Here is a 15,458-nt window from a genome sequence, read left to right as displayed (position 1 = left end):
CTCCCAGGTGCACCAGCGGGACACAGAGGCCTCCGAGTTTGTTACACTTGGCAGAGCTGGGACTCCTGCCACTGGGGCTTCCCCGGCAGGAGCTCCTCCTGGGAGTAGCAGACACTCCCTCACTCCTCCCAAATTACCTGAGATTTAAAGAGACAGGCCAGCAGGTCTGCCTGCTGTCAGGGGCCTGGGTAAACTCCCTCTCCACCTGGGTCACTCCCCCTGCCTCCAGCCAGTGCAGGGAGGGGAGGCCTTCTGAGAGAATGGAGAGGCCTCCTTGGACTTTGGGACACCCGGTGACCTTTTATAGATAGGCCTGGACGGGTCAGTCTAGCCTGAGAGACTCGAGTCAGTGAGGGAGGAGAGGGAGGAATCAGGCAGGGCAGTGGGTTTGAGGGGCCCACGGTCCCCAGTGAACACACCTTCCTCACAGGGTCTCTTGGGCCTCCCGTCCTGGAGATGTAGCTTTGCTTAATCTCTCGCCTGGCCCAGAATAGGGACATAAATACTGAAAACTCTCACTCCCCTCACCAACTTGTCCTGTAAAGGGCCAGACAGTAAATATTCTAGGCCTTGCAAGCTGCATACAGGCATACGGAATCTGACACACATTCCTCTTTGTTTGTATAGCCCTTAAAAGACGTAAAATCCATTCTGAGCTCACGAACTAGGGCAAAAAATGACGCTGTGGGCAGGATGTGGCCTCCTGGACAGAGTTCGCGGACCGCTAGTCCGGAATTCTAGACACGGTCCCCAACACGACACATAAGGGGTGGCGGACCGCTAGTCCGGAATTCTAGACACGGTCCCCAACACGACACATAAGGGGTGGCGGACCGCTAGTCCGGAATTCTAGACACGGTCCCCAACACGACACATAAGGGGTGGCGGACCGCTAGTCCGGAATTCTAGACACGGTCCCCAACACGACACATAAGGGGTGGCGGACCGCTAGTCCGGAATTCTAGACACGGTCCCCAACACGACACATAAGGGGTGGCGGACCGCTACTCCGGAATTCTAGACACGGTCCCCAACACGACACATAAGGGGTGGCGGACCGCTAGTCCGGAATTCTAGACACGGTCCCCAACACGACACATAAGGGGTGGCGGACCGCTACTCCGGAATTCTAGACACGGTCCCCAACACGACACATAAGGGGTGGCGGACCGCTAGTCCGGAATTCTAGACACGGTCCCCAACACGACACATAAGGGGTGGCGGACCGCTACTCCGGAATTCTAGACACGGTCCCCAACACGACACATAAGGGGTGGCGGACCGCTAGTCCGGAATTCTAGACACGGTCCCCAACACGACACATAAGGGGTGGCGGACCGCTACTCCGGAATTCTAGACACGGTCCCCAACACGACACATAAGGGGTGGCGGACCGCTAGTCCGGAATTCTAGACACGGTCCCCAACACGACACATAAGGGGTGGCGGACCGCTAGTCCGGAATTCTAGACACGGTCCCCAACACGACACATAAGGGGTGGCGGACCGCTAGTCCGGAATTCTAGACACGGTCCCCAACACGACACATAAGGGGTGGCGGACCGCTACTCCGGAATTCTAGACACGGTCCCCAACACGACACATAAGGGGTGGCGGACCGCTACTCCGGAATTCTAGACACGGTCCCCAACACGACACATAAGGGGTGGGCTGCCAAGTAACATACAGGACACTCCATTCAATTTGAATTTCAGATAAACAACAAAGAACTTTTTAGTATAAATATGCCCCAAATACTGCAAATGTTTTCTCTGGCAACCTCCAGTGGAGGCAGCATTTATTCGCCCACTACTGCCTGCCAGACCCTTAACTAAGTCTTCCCATGTCAACTCACATCGAACCTGTGAGGCAGGTATTATTATCAGCGTTTTACCAATGGAAGAAAAAACAACGAAGCTCAAAGTGGTAAAGGAAATCACCCAAGGTCATAGAGCCCATTGTAGCAAAGGCCAGATTCAGCCCACTCCCCTGATGCCAAAACCCCCGTCTTTCTGCCCTAACACATTCCCTCATTGCAACTGGCAAAGAGCGTTTCAGAAAGAAGGGACCTGCACAGTCACACTGAAGAGTGATGACAGGAAGCACGGCCCATCCCGGTCCCACAGCACAGGACTCTGATGAGAGCAAGCTGGGAGCCCTAAGAAGATCCCCCTTCCCCCTGGAAAGGAACAGAGGCCCTGGCTTCTGCCCAGCCCACGCGCGAGCCAGGAACCCGATGGCCTGGGCCTGCAGGGTGACAGGTATGTGTGGGTCACTCGCAGCCTTCAGAGCCTGTTTTTTCCTACCCGTCTCTGATTCAGAGAGCTGGAGGGTACAGCAAGCAGTGTGCGTGCGTGTGTGTGTGTGTGTGTGTGTGTGTGTGTGGTCTGTGCCTGTGTGTGCACCCGTGCATTGTGTGGAGGGGGGAAGGGAAGCTTAGGTGCAGGGGTGGGGTGTCTCCGTGGGCGGGCGGAGGAGGGCCACCCTCAAATCTAAAGAGACAGCAGCACTTTTCTGTTCCTGCTGTTGGGCCCAAGCCCAGGCCACAGAGCCTGAGCAAACAGTGCCGACAATTAGCTGCTTTCCCCACCCACCCAGGGGTCAGTGGGTTCGGGCTGGGTGGGAGGAAGATGCTGGAACCCAAACCTTGAACCCAGGACCTTTGTGCCCATTAAGCCAGCGTGTGTCTGCCTGCCGACCCACCCACCTTCTCTGTCCTGCTGGGCTCCAGGCAAAGACCCCCATTCAGGATAAGGCGCTGAGGTATTAGTCATGGCGGGGAGGGGACCTCCGGGAGGACCCGGCAGCCACTGCCAACTTTCCTTTCCTTTCTCACCTCTCTCCACCTGGTGCTACCTTTGCAGGGTCACCAGGGCAGATGGGAAATCGAAAACAGACTCAAAATAGGTGTGGAGGGCTCCGGCCCAGCCCCGACTGGGAGCCCCGGAGCTGCCGGAGGCTGAGTTCTCTCTTGGGGACATGGTTCCTCCACCTGGCACAGCTGATATTGCTTGTTTGTTTTTAATATCTATTTATTTGTTCGTTTGTTTATCTGGCTGTGCCAGGTCTCACTTGTGGCACATGGGATCTTCGTCGCGGCACGCGGGATCTAGTTCCCCGACCAGGGATCGAACCCGGGCCCCCTGCATTGGGAACGCGGAGTCTTACCCACTGGATTGCCAGGGAAGTCCCCAGACTGATATTTTGGAACAAGTAATTCTGTAGCAGGGGGCAGTCCTGCACATTTGGAGGATGTTTATCCGCCACTCACGGGTGACAGCAGCACCCCTGCCCCACCGCTCAGCTGTGACCATCAAAAGTGGCTTTAGGCATTGCCTGAGGTCCCCCGGGGAGCAAAGTACTCTCCGGTGAGAATAACTGATTTAGAGCCCAAAAGTGTTTGCATATAATTTTTTTCTGGTTTTGTCCCTCTGTGTTTGCTCCACGTCTTTCTGTGTTTCCCTCTGGTTTTCCTCTCTCACTGCTTCTGTCTCTCTGCAACTGTATCTGTTCCCTTGGTCTCTGTGATGGAGAGTGTGGGGTGTGTGTGCGTGTGTGTGCATGTGGTGTATGCTCTGGGGTGTGTGTGTGTCTGTGGCCATGACTCTGAGTGGTCTCTCTGTGGAACCCTGGGTTTCTTTCTCTTGCCCTCCGCCCCTGTGTTTGCTTCCCTGTCCGGCTTACTGTGTCACCCCATCCCTGCTCCCTGCGTCCTCTTGCGGGGTCTCTCCTTAGCTGGGCTGTCAAGTGCAGGGCTGGCTGCGCAGGCCAAGAGGCTGCGAGGATGGAGCCGGGCCGGGGCAATGAGGTCAAAGCCGCCTCTCACTCAGCTTGGAGTTTGTTCCAGTCACTGGGTTCGCAAGCCCTTGTGTGCTAGCTCATAAAGCCTGCACGGCAGCAGATGATAGGTCAGCGGGTGCACACACGCACACACACACACACGCACACACACACACACACACACGTCACAAGCTCCGCCCAGGGGCTCAGCCAGGATGGTGTTCTGCTTCGGTGTCTAAATTCCCGGGAGCCAGGTAAGCCGGGCTCTAGAGCTGGATTTCTGGCCGCCTGGATGGTAGTTTGTGCCAAAAACCCTCCAAGGTCCTTTTCAACTCAAACATCCTGTGATTCTGAAGAAACATGAGTCACGTGGGGTTCCACGTGTACACACGGTCACCTCGGCCTGCACAGGTCCGGAGGTCTGAATTGTGGCAGAGGCCTCGTGAACTTTTCCCCGCTACGTGACCTTAGTCCCTGATCCCCTCTTTTCATTCCAATTGCTAATTGTAGCTCCATCCCTTTGCCCCCCTTTCTTACAACCTCTCCATCCTCATCCTTGAGCCACTCACACCATGGGGGACGTTGTGTAGGAGCTGTTGACTATCTGCTTCCTTGGAGAGACCTGGGGAAGGCCTTGCAGCTAGTCCTGCCTCCCCAGATATGTATGTGCACATTATTTGACACATGTTTCCGTGGGGCATGTTTTATGTCAACTGAATCAGTATGTCTTAGCAATGTTTTAGAAGGGTCGTTTGTGTTTGCATATGTGTCTGTTTCCTAGCATCCTCATAATTGTCTGTAAATTTTAAAGTTCCTAGGCATTGGCCCTCCTAGACCCTTACCCCGTTGCACAAGGTGCCAGAAGGGCACAGATGGCCATATGGATGTGAGCACCCTCCTCTCCCCCTGTCTATTTCTCTCCACCGCCGGTCAGTTCTCCCCCTCCCACCCCACCTCTGCAGGAAGATTGATCAGCCTTGAGAGCTCTCACTTGGTTTCCAACCTCCTCCCACTGCTCAGTGATTCTGAACATCTTGTTTCCTAAATCACCCATCCAGGAGGTGACAGGGAAGGGGGTGGGTGCTGGTTTGGGGAGAAGCAGGTACTGGCTCTCCTGGTTTGTGAGAGGCTTGACGCTTTACAGGGAGCCCCGCGGAGCTCTGACCCGACCCTAACTCTCTCTCGAGGTCTCTGCAGGCTGGGGTCAGGACTCGTAGCCCCAGCGTAGCCCCTCTGCAGACACGGCAGGGTGCAGAAGGGTGTCCAGAGCCTTCCCAGGGCAGAGCCTCTGGTCCTGCTGGCCAGGCTTCCTAGAGCCTCTTTTTTCCTCCCTCGCTTCCTGCTCAGACCCCAAGCCCTCTCCCTTCCACAGCCAGACCCCTCTGCTCTGCCGTCTCCCTCCATCTGCTTTTACCCACCTTACCTGATCAGAGGCACTCTGCTTGCAGACCCAGAAGTCAACCAGGAACGCAGCTGCTGAAGCGTGCACAGCTCCCAAAGGACTTTCCAAATATGCCCAAGGGAGCCTGGTTTCTGGAAGAGGCACAGAGGGAGCAACTGATACATAATCAGAACAGCTGCGTTCCAGCTCCATTTTCGCCAGAAATCACGGTGGGACCTCGGCCCCATCACCTTTTAGCGTCCTGATCTGCAAAAATAAGGACTCTTAAGTTCTTAAGATTTCCTGTTCCTTTCAACACTCTCTGCTCCCCCAGGCGGCCCCCCTCAGCTTCCACATGCAGAGAGGATGGAGGTCCAAAGTGACCTTTTATCAGAAAGGGCTCTTATCTCTCAGGTGAGATCTGTCTGACTCTGAATCACAGGGGCAGATGCTCCACCGAGCAGAGAGGAGAGAGGGAAGGGAGGGAGAACACGGGCACACATGGCCTCTGATCATCCTCTAGCCTTATACGTTTCAGGATCCTGTGGTCCTGAGTGGGGAGAGGGCGAAGCTCCCCCACCATGGGGATTCCTAGGGCTCCGGACAGCCAGCCAGAGCTGGGGCTGGGGACCAGGTGTGCGGTCCTTCTGACCAGGCAAGTGTGGCTGGCTCTCCCCTCGACTCCACTCCGCTCTGGGCAGTGTCCCCGGACGCTGGGCTCGGGGCGTGTGGGAAGGGAGTCTTGAGGCCACTAAGCCTCAGGGAAACAGCAATGGTTTCGTGTTCAAGAGACAGGATCTAGCCATTATCTCGAATCGGATCATTGCTATTAAAACTCCGAGCCCATGGGAGATTGGCATTGACGTATACACAGTACTATACATGAAATAGATAACTAATAAGAACCTACTGTATAGCACAGGGAACTCCACTCAATACTCTGTAATGACCTATATGGGAAAAGAATCTAAAAAAGAGTGGATATATGTATATGTATAACTGATTCACTTTGCTGTACAGCAGAAACTAACACAACAGTGTAAATCAGCTCTACTCCAAAAAAAATTCAAAACCAAGACAAAACAACAACAACAACAACAACAACAAAAAACCCCAAGCCCAAAGCAAAACCCTTTTCCAAAAGCAGGTGTGCAAACCATAGCCTTTCCAGCAGCCCTGAAGTGGCAGCATTTTATTGGCAATCTCCCCCCCAGTTTGTCCCCACCTGCACTTTTTAGTCTCTTTCTCTCCCCCCACAAACAACCTCAGTGAAACAGCAAACGGGGTAATGATAAGAATGCTCAGATTCTACTTACTTAGCCCAAGCACTCGCCTGAACACGCCACCACCTCGGTCATAAAAACCAAGCGAAAATGCCAGACCTGTTATACAAGCAGCGACAGTAGCTGCAGGTCGGGGAGGAACGGTGGGAGCAGGCAGGCACGCTGGGTCTGAGGGTCGGGGAGCAGGGGTGAAGGAGCAGGGTCAGAGCAGCACAGGGGTGAAGGGGCAGGGTCAGAGCAGCGCAGGGGTGAAGGGGCAGGGTCAGAGCAGCGCAGGGGTGAAGGAGCAGGGTCAGAGCAGCACAGGGGTGAAGGGGCAGGGTCAGAGCAGCGCAGGGGTGAAGGGGCAGGGTCAGAGCAGCGCAGGGGTGAAGGGGCAGGGTCAGAGCAGCGCAGGGGTGAAGGGGCAGGGTCAGAGCAGCGCAGGGGTGAAGGGGCAGGGTCAGAGCAGAACAGGGGTGGAGGGAGCGCGCTGGGGGCCGCTGCCTAAAGACCCCACCCAAGAGGCAGACCTGACCTGAGGGGGGCTCTTTGCCTCCTCTTCGCCCCCCTCGATGGAGAGGCGGCTGGCAGAGGGGGTGGGTCTCCCCTTGGACTGTGGGGCAGCGCCAGGCTGGGGCTCGAGGGGCCGGGCAGATACCTGAGGGGGGCGGGGTTGGTGGGAGGCTGAGAGGAGGGGGGAGAGGCCAGACCAGGGGGCCAGGAGGTGGCGTCCCGGCTGGGAACAACCGAGGGACAGAAGCCAAACGCTATGTTCTCCAGATAGATGGCTCCTGAGCAATTCTGGCCCTACGTAGGCAGGTCCCTGGTCAGCCACGGCAATGACAAGCACAAGGAAATAGAGAAAGCGACCTTAGCCCTTCTGCACCTTCCCTCACTCCCCTGCCCCACTGCCTAGGCTTCCGGGACCCGGTGCCCTCCCGGGTGTAAGACCCCTGTGCACGTGGGGTGTGGCCGCGGGCTCTGCTTCAGCACAGGTGCGCTGGGACCTGTTGGGGGGCTCTGGCGGGGTATACAGTGAGCTCCTGATAAGATCGGCTCACAGGCCAGGAGGGGTCAGTCCAGCATCCACAGGCTCTGCCCTAGCGGCAGTTCTCAGGCCACTGGCTCCCCTCCCTGACCCCTCTCCCTTCTCCAGGACATGCTGACTCCCAACTCCAAGAGCTGACTTTGACGTGTCCCCAAGCTACAGGGAAGTCCAGAAACCCGTATGCAGTTGGGGCTAGGCCTAAAATCTTTGTGCACGGGCCAGAGTGCAGGAAACCTCAGAATCCTGGGCTGTCCACTGGAGTGTACGCTGGAGGTGCCAGTGTGTGATTCTGCGGCCAAGGTTGTGCCCACCATCGAAGGTGGCAGATGGATGTACTAAAATGTTTACTGTCAGAGGTACACGAGTGCCTGTAATATCAAGCTAAGATGTCCCTGCAGTTCTTCTTGCTGCAGACTTGGTGCAGAGGGTAGCCCTCTACCCACTGGGTCTAGATTTGTCCATCTGTCCATACAGATGGGCAAGGGAACCATCGTGGGGCTAGGTCTCTCCAGGAGCCCAGAAGCCATGGCTTGTTGTCCTGCTCTGCCCTGGTGAGCTCTGTGACCTCAATCACAGAACCTCTCTGAGAATCAGCCTGCTTGCCTGTAAAATGCAGATAACAATCCTGCTGCAGGATTTCTTCTGTAGGGCTGTTGTTAGGATTAAAGAAGATAATGAACATTAAAAATTCTATATACCGAACAGTGTCGTGTGAATGACTGAGAGTCATTTGCTTCATCATCTTTGCTTGGGAGGGAGTGTTTGAAATTGAACACATCCAGGAAATAACTTCCAGATGTCAGAGCTGTCTTGTCTCCGGGCCCTGAATCTCGTGATGGAAGGAGCACAGGCCTTGGAGCCGGATACCTCTGGATTCAAACTCTGCTAATTACTAGTTGAGTGATCTTGTACAGTTAAGGTCCCCCCCCCCTCTCTGAGCCTCAGTTTCCCATCTATGAAATGAGCAGTCATACACACTTGACCTTTGGCAAGGAACTCACCCTCTCTGGGCTTTAGTAACTGTCTGTAAAAGAATAACACCAGCTAACGTGCAGGCCTATTACGGGACTCAGATGAGGCAGGTGTGGCAGGTGCCTGGCCCGTGGCAAATGCACAGTAATAGCCTCTGTTCCTATTCCCTCATTCTTCTCTTCTGCTGCTGTTTTTGTCCCTTGGAGCCCTTTAGGTGACCAGCTTACCCTCCTGTGGCCAAATCCCAGAGCCCAGCCAAACTCTGGCTGGTCCTGTTACCCCACACAGGGGGGTTTCTGTATCATTCATCCCATGGACCTCACCCCCTCTCCCTCCCAAGAGACTGTTTAAATTGGGACTTCCCTGGTGGTCCAGTGGTTAAGACTCCACACTTCCACCACAGGGGGCATGGGCATTGGTCGGGGAACTAAGATCCCACATGCCACGTGGTGTGGCCAAATAAATAAATTAATTAAAATACTAAAAACAAAGAGAGAAAGAGAGACTGTTTAAATCAAACTCCCTTGTTCCCTGATGAACTAAGTAGGCAGAAATTAGGGTCTATGGCGTTTCCCTGACGCCAGCTCTGTAACCATGTCAGTCTTGCCCCAGTTCAGGAAAATGCCACACGTTAATAATCTGGTTTGTAAACTCGAGCTCATTCCTTGAAGCTCAACTCCAAGGTCATGTTCTCCCTTTTCTTCCCTCTGCACCCATCGTCATGCTACCACGTGAGTCCCAGCCCACCTTCCATTCTGCATGCCCTTCCTGCAAAAAACTGCACCGAATTAACCCTGTCCCTTGACCTGGCTGTCTGCCGCTTCTTACTTGCAGAGCCTCAGAGGAAGAGACTAAATCACACCGTGTTCTTCTCTCTCCCCGTCCGAGAACCTGGCACAGAGTATGCGTTGAACTGTGTTTTATGCAGAATGATCTGTACCAAGGAAATTGCAAGCTATTGGCTTGGCCAAAAAGTTCGTTCGGGTTCTTCCGTAACATCTTACAGGAAACCCAAACGAACTTTTTGGCCAACCCAATATCTGGTGGGTCCCTGTCCTTTCCGAGGCCCCAAAGGCTAAGGTAGGGCTCAGTGTGCAAGGGAGGGGCCCAGAGGTGACAGAGGAACAAGGGAAGGTGGCAGGGGACCACGTGTATGTGGGTGGTGTACATCAATCCCCAGCCACACACAGAGAGAATGGCTTCTGCCCCTGAAAGGGTAACGGGCCTGCGGAAGGGGGGCAGGGAGCAGCGGCTGGGATGAGGGGAGGGTGCCGCCTGCACGCAGCAGAGACCCCTGTGCCTGCAGCCACTCTCTCCGTCCCACCTGCTGGTCCTGAGCCCCCACTCCTGGCTGGCCTGGGACTCTGGGGTGGGGTGGGGAGTGATCACTGACGGAAGCCTGAAGCCATGGGGCCTGGGAGCCGTCCCCTTCTTGCCTACCAGGTAACCCGCAGAGGGAGAGAGGAGATGAAAAGCGGAGGCTTCCGGAAAAAACAGGAACGATTGGCAGCTCTTTCCTCTAGACCTGTGAGGCTGGGGCGAGCTGGGGCCTGAGAATCCCTGGTAGAAGAGACTAGCCAGACATGTGGGGTAACATGCTCTGACCCAGGGGCAGGAGACAGTCTCCAAGGCCTGGGTCAGAGGTCAGTGACCTCCATGGAGCCAGACGCTGATATATCTGTCTGTCTCCCTTACCTTCTTATCTCTGAATCTGAAGGCCTGGCCCGGAGAGAGTTGAGTGGCGAAGGCCTGAAAGAGGGCAAGTAGGAGAAGGCAAAGGTACTGCAATCACAACTCCTTCCGTCACTGAAATGCTAGCAGCTCACGTGCTTTCCTGTGGGTGCTGCTGTCTGATGATCACAATCACAGCAGGTAGACAGGTCAGAAGTCATCAGCTAATCCCATCGCAGAGCAGGAACCAGACACTGGGTTTTGACCTGTACCCATCACCCCCGAAGGGCCCTGGCTGTCCAGCGGGGCTGCTCCTGGGGATGAGGAAGTTGGCAGAGGGCAGCGGAGTGGCCCTCAGTTTAGCCCAGCACCCAAGGCAGCCCCTGGCCAATGAATTCGGAGGTGGTGGCAGCGGGGAGGGTGGCAGCGATGGCGTCTGCTGGAAACTTGTGCCAGCCCCCCTCAGTCGACTCCACAGCTTGATCGGGAAGGAGTCCGGCAAGCAACCAGCGGAAGGAAGCAAAGCAAACCACTGGCACCTGTGCTCACACAGCAGACCCCTCCCACAGATGCCTGCCACCGCACAGGTGAGTGGGGACCCCCTGTTTGCAGCCTGCCCTGGCAGAGTCCCCGTTCCGGCCCCGTGGCCATAACTGCCACCTCCTCAATGCCACGGACGACAAAGAAGCAATGCAGGTGATGGGAAACAGGCGTGTCCAGTCCCACCCAAGGGGCTCCTGCCTGGCCGCCCTCCCAGGGCAGAGAGAGGGGCCCTTTGATCCAAACTCCCTGTCGGTGTGACACCACTCTGTGTGTCAAAGTAGTTTCTTTCCTGGCATATTTCTTATTTTTTTCTCATTAGCCTTAAGAAACAGGTGGGCCCAACCCACAGAAGTCAATGATCCTGGCTCCTACATCAAAGTCAAGGCACTTTCTCCATTTTCATCGAGCGATCTCGGCTGCTGGAGGGGCCTTGCCAGCCCCCATGTGCCGCCCCGTCTGTGCTCACGGGGCCCACAGAGGCTCCCGGCCTCCACTCAGCCTCTCTCCCTCCCTCAGCTGCAGCGCCCCAGACCTCAGCTGGCCTTTCTCCAGCCAGCACCAGGGGGGACACTGGCCCTGCCCTCCCTTCCCTTGGCTGCAGGCAGAGCTTTTCTCCAGGGGCTGTACCACCACTGTCACCAGAACTCAGAACCTTGTCAATCAAACACTTTGCAAATAGCGGGGAGGCGACACATTTTTAAAGTCCAGAGATACCTGTAAGGACACAACCTCTCATCAGCTCCTTGCCCCTGGCTGGTGAGGTGCACGGGAACCAGAATGTTCTGCTTCTCTATTCTGAAGAAACCAGGGAAGGGGGAGACAGGGGAGAATGGTAAGCGCTGGGGGTACCTGAAGACTTCCAGGCGCAGGAACCCCAGTATTTCTGTTACTCCATTTGCGTGTCCCAGTCTCGGCAGCCCCATCGATGAGCCTGGCAGCTGCCCTGTAGTCACTGGGACAAAAACATCTATCAGCTTCTTTAACACTTCAGCACCCAGTTCACTTACTGCATCTGTCGTGCTGCACAGCGATACCTGAGTGTCTTTTTTGCACTTCTCGCTTGGGCTCCTGCGGGCAGATGTAGAATCTTGTAGGCTGCCTGGAGTGCTTCTTTCAGCAGGTACCACATGCCGGCCGGTTTCGTGAGCTTTGCCTCAGAGCTTTGCTGCTGGGATCCTTCCCTCTTTTTCTCCATCTTCATAATATTCCACAAGCTCTCCTTTCCCCCTACTCACTTTCTCTTTTTCTCTCTCTGTCTCTTGCACACACAGAAGTATATATAAGCTGAGAAAATTTCCCCACGATTACTGATGTTTGCATTGTTTTTGATCCTTTGCAATGTGTTTCCACCCCTATTATGTCTGTAATTATTACAACCCTACACAAAGGCTGGTAATTTTTTTTTAACCACCTTTGACAAGTGGAAAAAAAATCTGAAATATGTCCAGTAGGAGAATAGAATAAAAACAGGTCAATCATTCATAGATTCAGTTAATGAATATTTATTACCCACTACATTGTACCAGGAATCATGCCAAGCACTGGGAACACAAAGATGAATAAGATGGGTATCACATTCTCCTTTGTGGAGCTTACAGTCTGTTAAGGAAAACAGACATTTAAACAAGTAAGTACAATAAAGTGCAGGGTGTATAATAAGAAGAAATTATAGGTGGCCTGGAAACAGAAGAGGCAGACTCCAACCTAGCCTATGGGTCAGGGCCCCCCACCCCCCAAAACACACACAAACACAATATACGATTGTTAAGCTGAGACTAATAGGATGAATAGAAGTTACAAAGATGGAAGGGAGAATGGTGCAGAGAGGTAGAAAGGTCCAGAAACTGTGAAGGCCAAAAGGAAGGAAAATAGAGGAGGAATGAATAAGTCATCTTGGTGAAACAGAAGGCCAGGAGAGGTTGCCAGGTGTCAGCTCATGGAAGGGCTTCTAGAAGATCACAGGTTGAGGCAGGAGTTGCATCTTACAAAGATCATTGTGGCTCTAGTGTGATTGATAGATTGGAGAAAACCAAGACTGCATGCAGACAGCACAGGGAGGAACCCACTCCTGGAATTAAGGTGGGACATGATGGGGGCCCATTTTGGAAGAATAGCAATAGGGTCTGGAGAGGTAGAGACAAATGAAACAGTCTTCAAAGCATATTAAGTGAAAAAAGCGAGAAGTGTTTTTCTAATACGTTGCACTATATTATATGTGTTTTTAGAGGAATATATACATAGGTATGCTCAGATATGCATAGAGTATTTTTGGAAGGATAGATAACAAACTTTTGTTTGTGAGAGTCCCTGGGGAGAATACATGAGGGGCTGGAACAGAGGTAGGAATGCTTTCTTCTCTGTATATCTTGTGTGCTCTTTGAATTTTGTACCATGTGGTGTATCATCTACTCAAAAGTTATTCTTTTTCAAGGGAGATGTTTTATAGAATCTACGAGACTTGAGATTAACTGCATATGAGAGTTGAGACAGGTGTGTAGAGGACGACACCTAAGATTTGAGCTTGGGCAATTCTGCCTACTTATTTGGTTGGAAACACTGGTGGAGGAGTGGGTTTGGTGAGGAAGAAAAGCTGTTCAGTTTGGGACGTGCTGAGTTCCAGATGTCTGTAAAATATCCAGGTAGAGCTGTCTAAATGATAGGCATCCAAGCTCTTCATGCCTGGAGCTCAGGAGACAGATCTAAAGTGAAGGTAAGGAGTCGGGAATCATGAATGTGTGTGTGTCAATACCATCTACGGAGGCAGCTGGAACTTCCCAGGTTCCAGGTGAGGAAAACAGAGAGCCTCGTGGACCAAAATTATTTAAGGGATGGATAGAAGAGAAGCAGGCAAAGTAGGAGGCGTATGTGGCACTAGGCACGTGCTGAGAAGAGGTGAGTGGTCCACTAGCATCTGAACGCTACGGAGTTTGCACAAGACTCGATTGCTCAGTGGGGTTAGCTACAGGTAGATTACCTTGATGCGAGTGCTATCACTAGCATCAAGGAGAGGCAAGGTCAGTTCACAATGGGGTGAGGACTCAGTGAGAGGTCAGCAGACAATAGAGTCTTCTCTTAAGAAGTTTGGCCCTGAAGAGGGAGTAAAAAGATAGGGCAGGAGCTGAAAAGAGAAATGGGAGTTGAGGGAGGGCGATTACAATGTCTTTGCAGGTGGGAAAGAGCAGAGCATGGTTATTTGCTGACTAGCATCGCTAGGGGAGAGAGAGAGAGGCTGAAGACACAAGAATGAGAGGAGTTACAGGACACAGTGATAGACAGAGCTGCCTGAAGAGACAGAAAGAAAACTGCGTCTGGAACACAGATGGGAGTTTAGCTTTACACAGGAGAAGGAGAGTTTCCACTGTGAAAGAAGATCAGAGGAATCATGCTGAGCATGCTTAGAAACCATACCACCTGTGTGTGTGTGTGTGTGTGTATGTGTGTGTGTGTGGATGCGTGTGTGTGTGTGTGATCCCCCACCGTTCTGCACTCATTTGTGCCTTGCATGAGTATCTGGATGAACCTGTCTGTGGTGCTGCAAATCCCACTTACCTTTTTGCTGTTCCAGACCACAGTCCTCTTAAGAGTTGTCACGGCATTGTGGTCAGGGTGATGTCAGGGCTGGGATGAGAAGGGCTGGAGGCCAAAGCGAGGCTGTAATGGGTACCCTGGACACCTAGTTTCCAATTTCCTTCCTGGAAAGGGATGGCCCGGGCTCTATTATTGCTGTCTACCCCACAGCTCAGCACAGGGACAAAGGGAGATGGGGGTGGAGGATGGCTGTTGCAGGAAACATGGTTGGGAGCCTGTTACCTCCAGAGGCAAGGATGAACAGCTGCTAACAGACAACCAGAGGCGCAGGCTAGGGATGGTCTCATAAAGCAAATGATGGGGCTATCCAAGCATAGAAAGGAATAATTTACCTCACATATTTAAAAACACACCAGGATGCAAATGAGATACAAACACTTCAGACTCCAAGTCTCAAAAAACAAGGACAAGACAACCCAAAAATAACAACCAAAAAAACCCCGAAACAATTCAAAAATGGGTAAAGGACTTGAATAGACATTTCTCCAAGAAAGAAGATATGCAAATGGCCAATAGGCACATGAAAAGATGTTCAATGTTGTTAGTCGTCAGGGAAATGCAAATTAAAGCCACAATGAGATACCACTTCCTAACCAAAAGGATGGCTATTATCAAAGAATCAGAAAGTAACGTGTTGGTGAAGATGTGGAGAAAACGGAACCCTGTGCCTTGCCTGAGGAAACATACAACAGTACAACTGCTGTGGTAAACAGTATGGCAGTTCCTCAAAAAAATTAAACGTAGACTTGCCATAAGATCTAGCCATCTGCTTCTAGTCATACACCCAAAGAAATTGAAAGCAGGAACTTGAACAGATAATTGTATACCAATGTTCATAGCAGCATTACAATAGCCAAAGGTGGAAGCAACCCAATCGTCCATCAGTGGATGAATGGATAAACACAATGTGGAATATACATACAATGAAATGTTATTTGACCTTTAAAAGGAATGAAATTCTGACTCATGCTACAGCATGGATGAATCTTGAAAACATTATGCTACATCAAATAAGCCAGGCACAGTAGGACTAATATTGGATGATTCCACTTATATGAGGTAACTAGAGTAGTTAAATTCATAGACAGAAAGTAGAATATTGGTTATCAGGGACCATGGGGAGGGGATAATGGGGTGTTAATGTTTAATGGGTACAAGAGTTTCAGTTTAAAAAATTCCCTAGATGAACAGTGGTGATGGTTGCCCAACAA

The sequence above is a fragment of the Balaenoptera acutorostrata genome, chromosome 7 (genome assembly GCF_949987535.1).
Source record: "Balaenoptera acutorostrata chromosome 7, mBalAcu1.1, whole genome shotgun sequence".
Classification (NCBI taxonomy): domain Eukaryota; kingdom Metazoa; phylum Chordata; class Mammalia; order Artiodactyla; family Balaenopteridae; genus Balaenoptera; species Balaenoptera acutorostrata.
Note: the sequence above shows the minus strand (reverse complement) of the source record.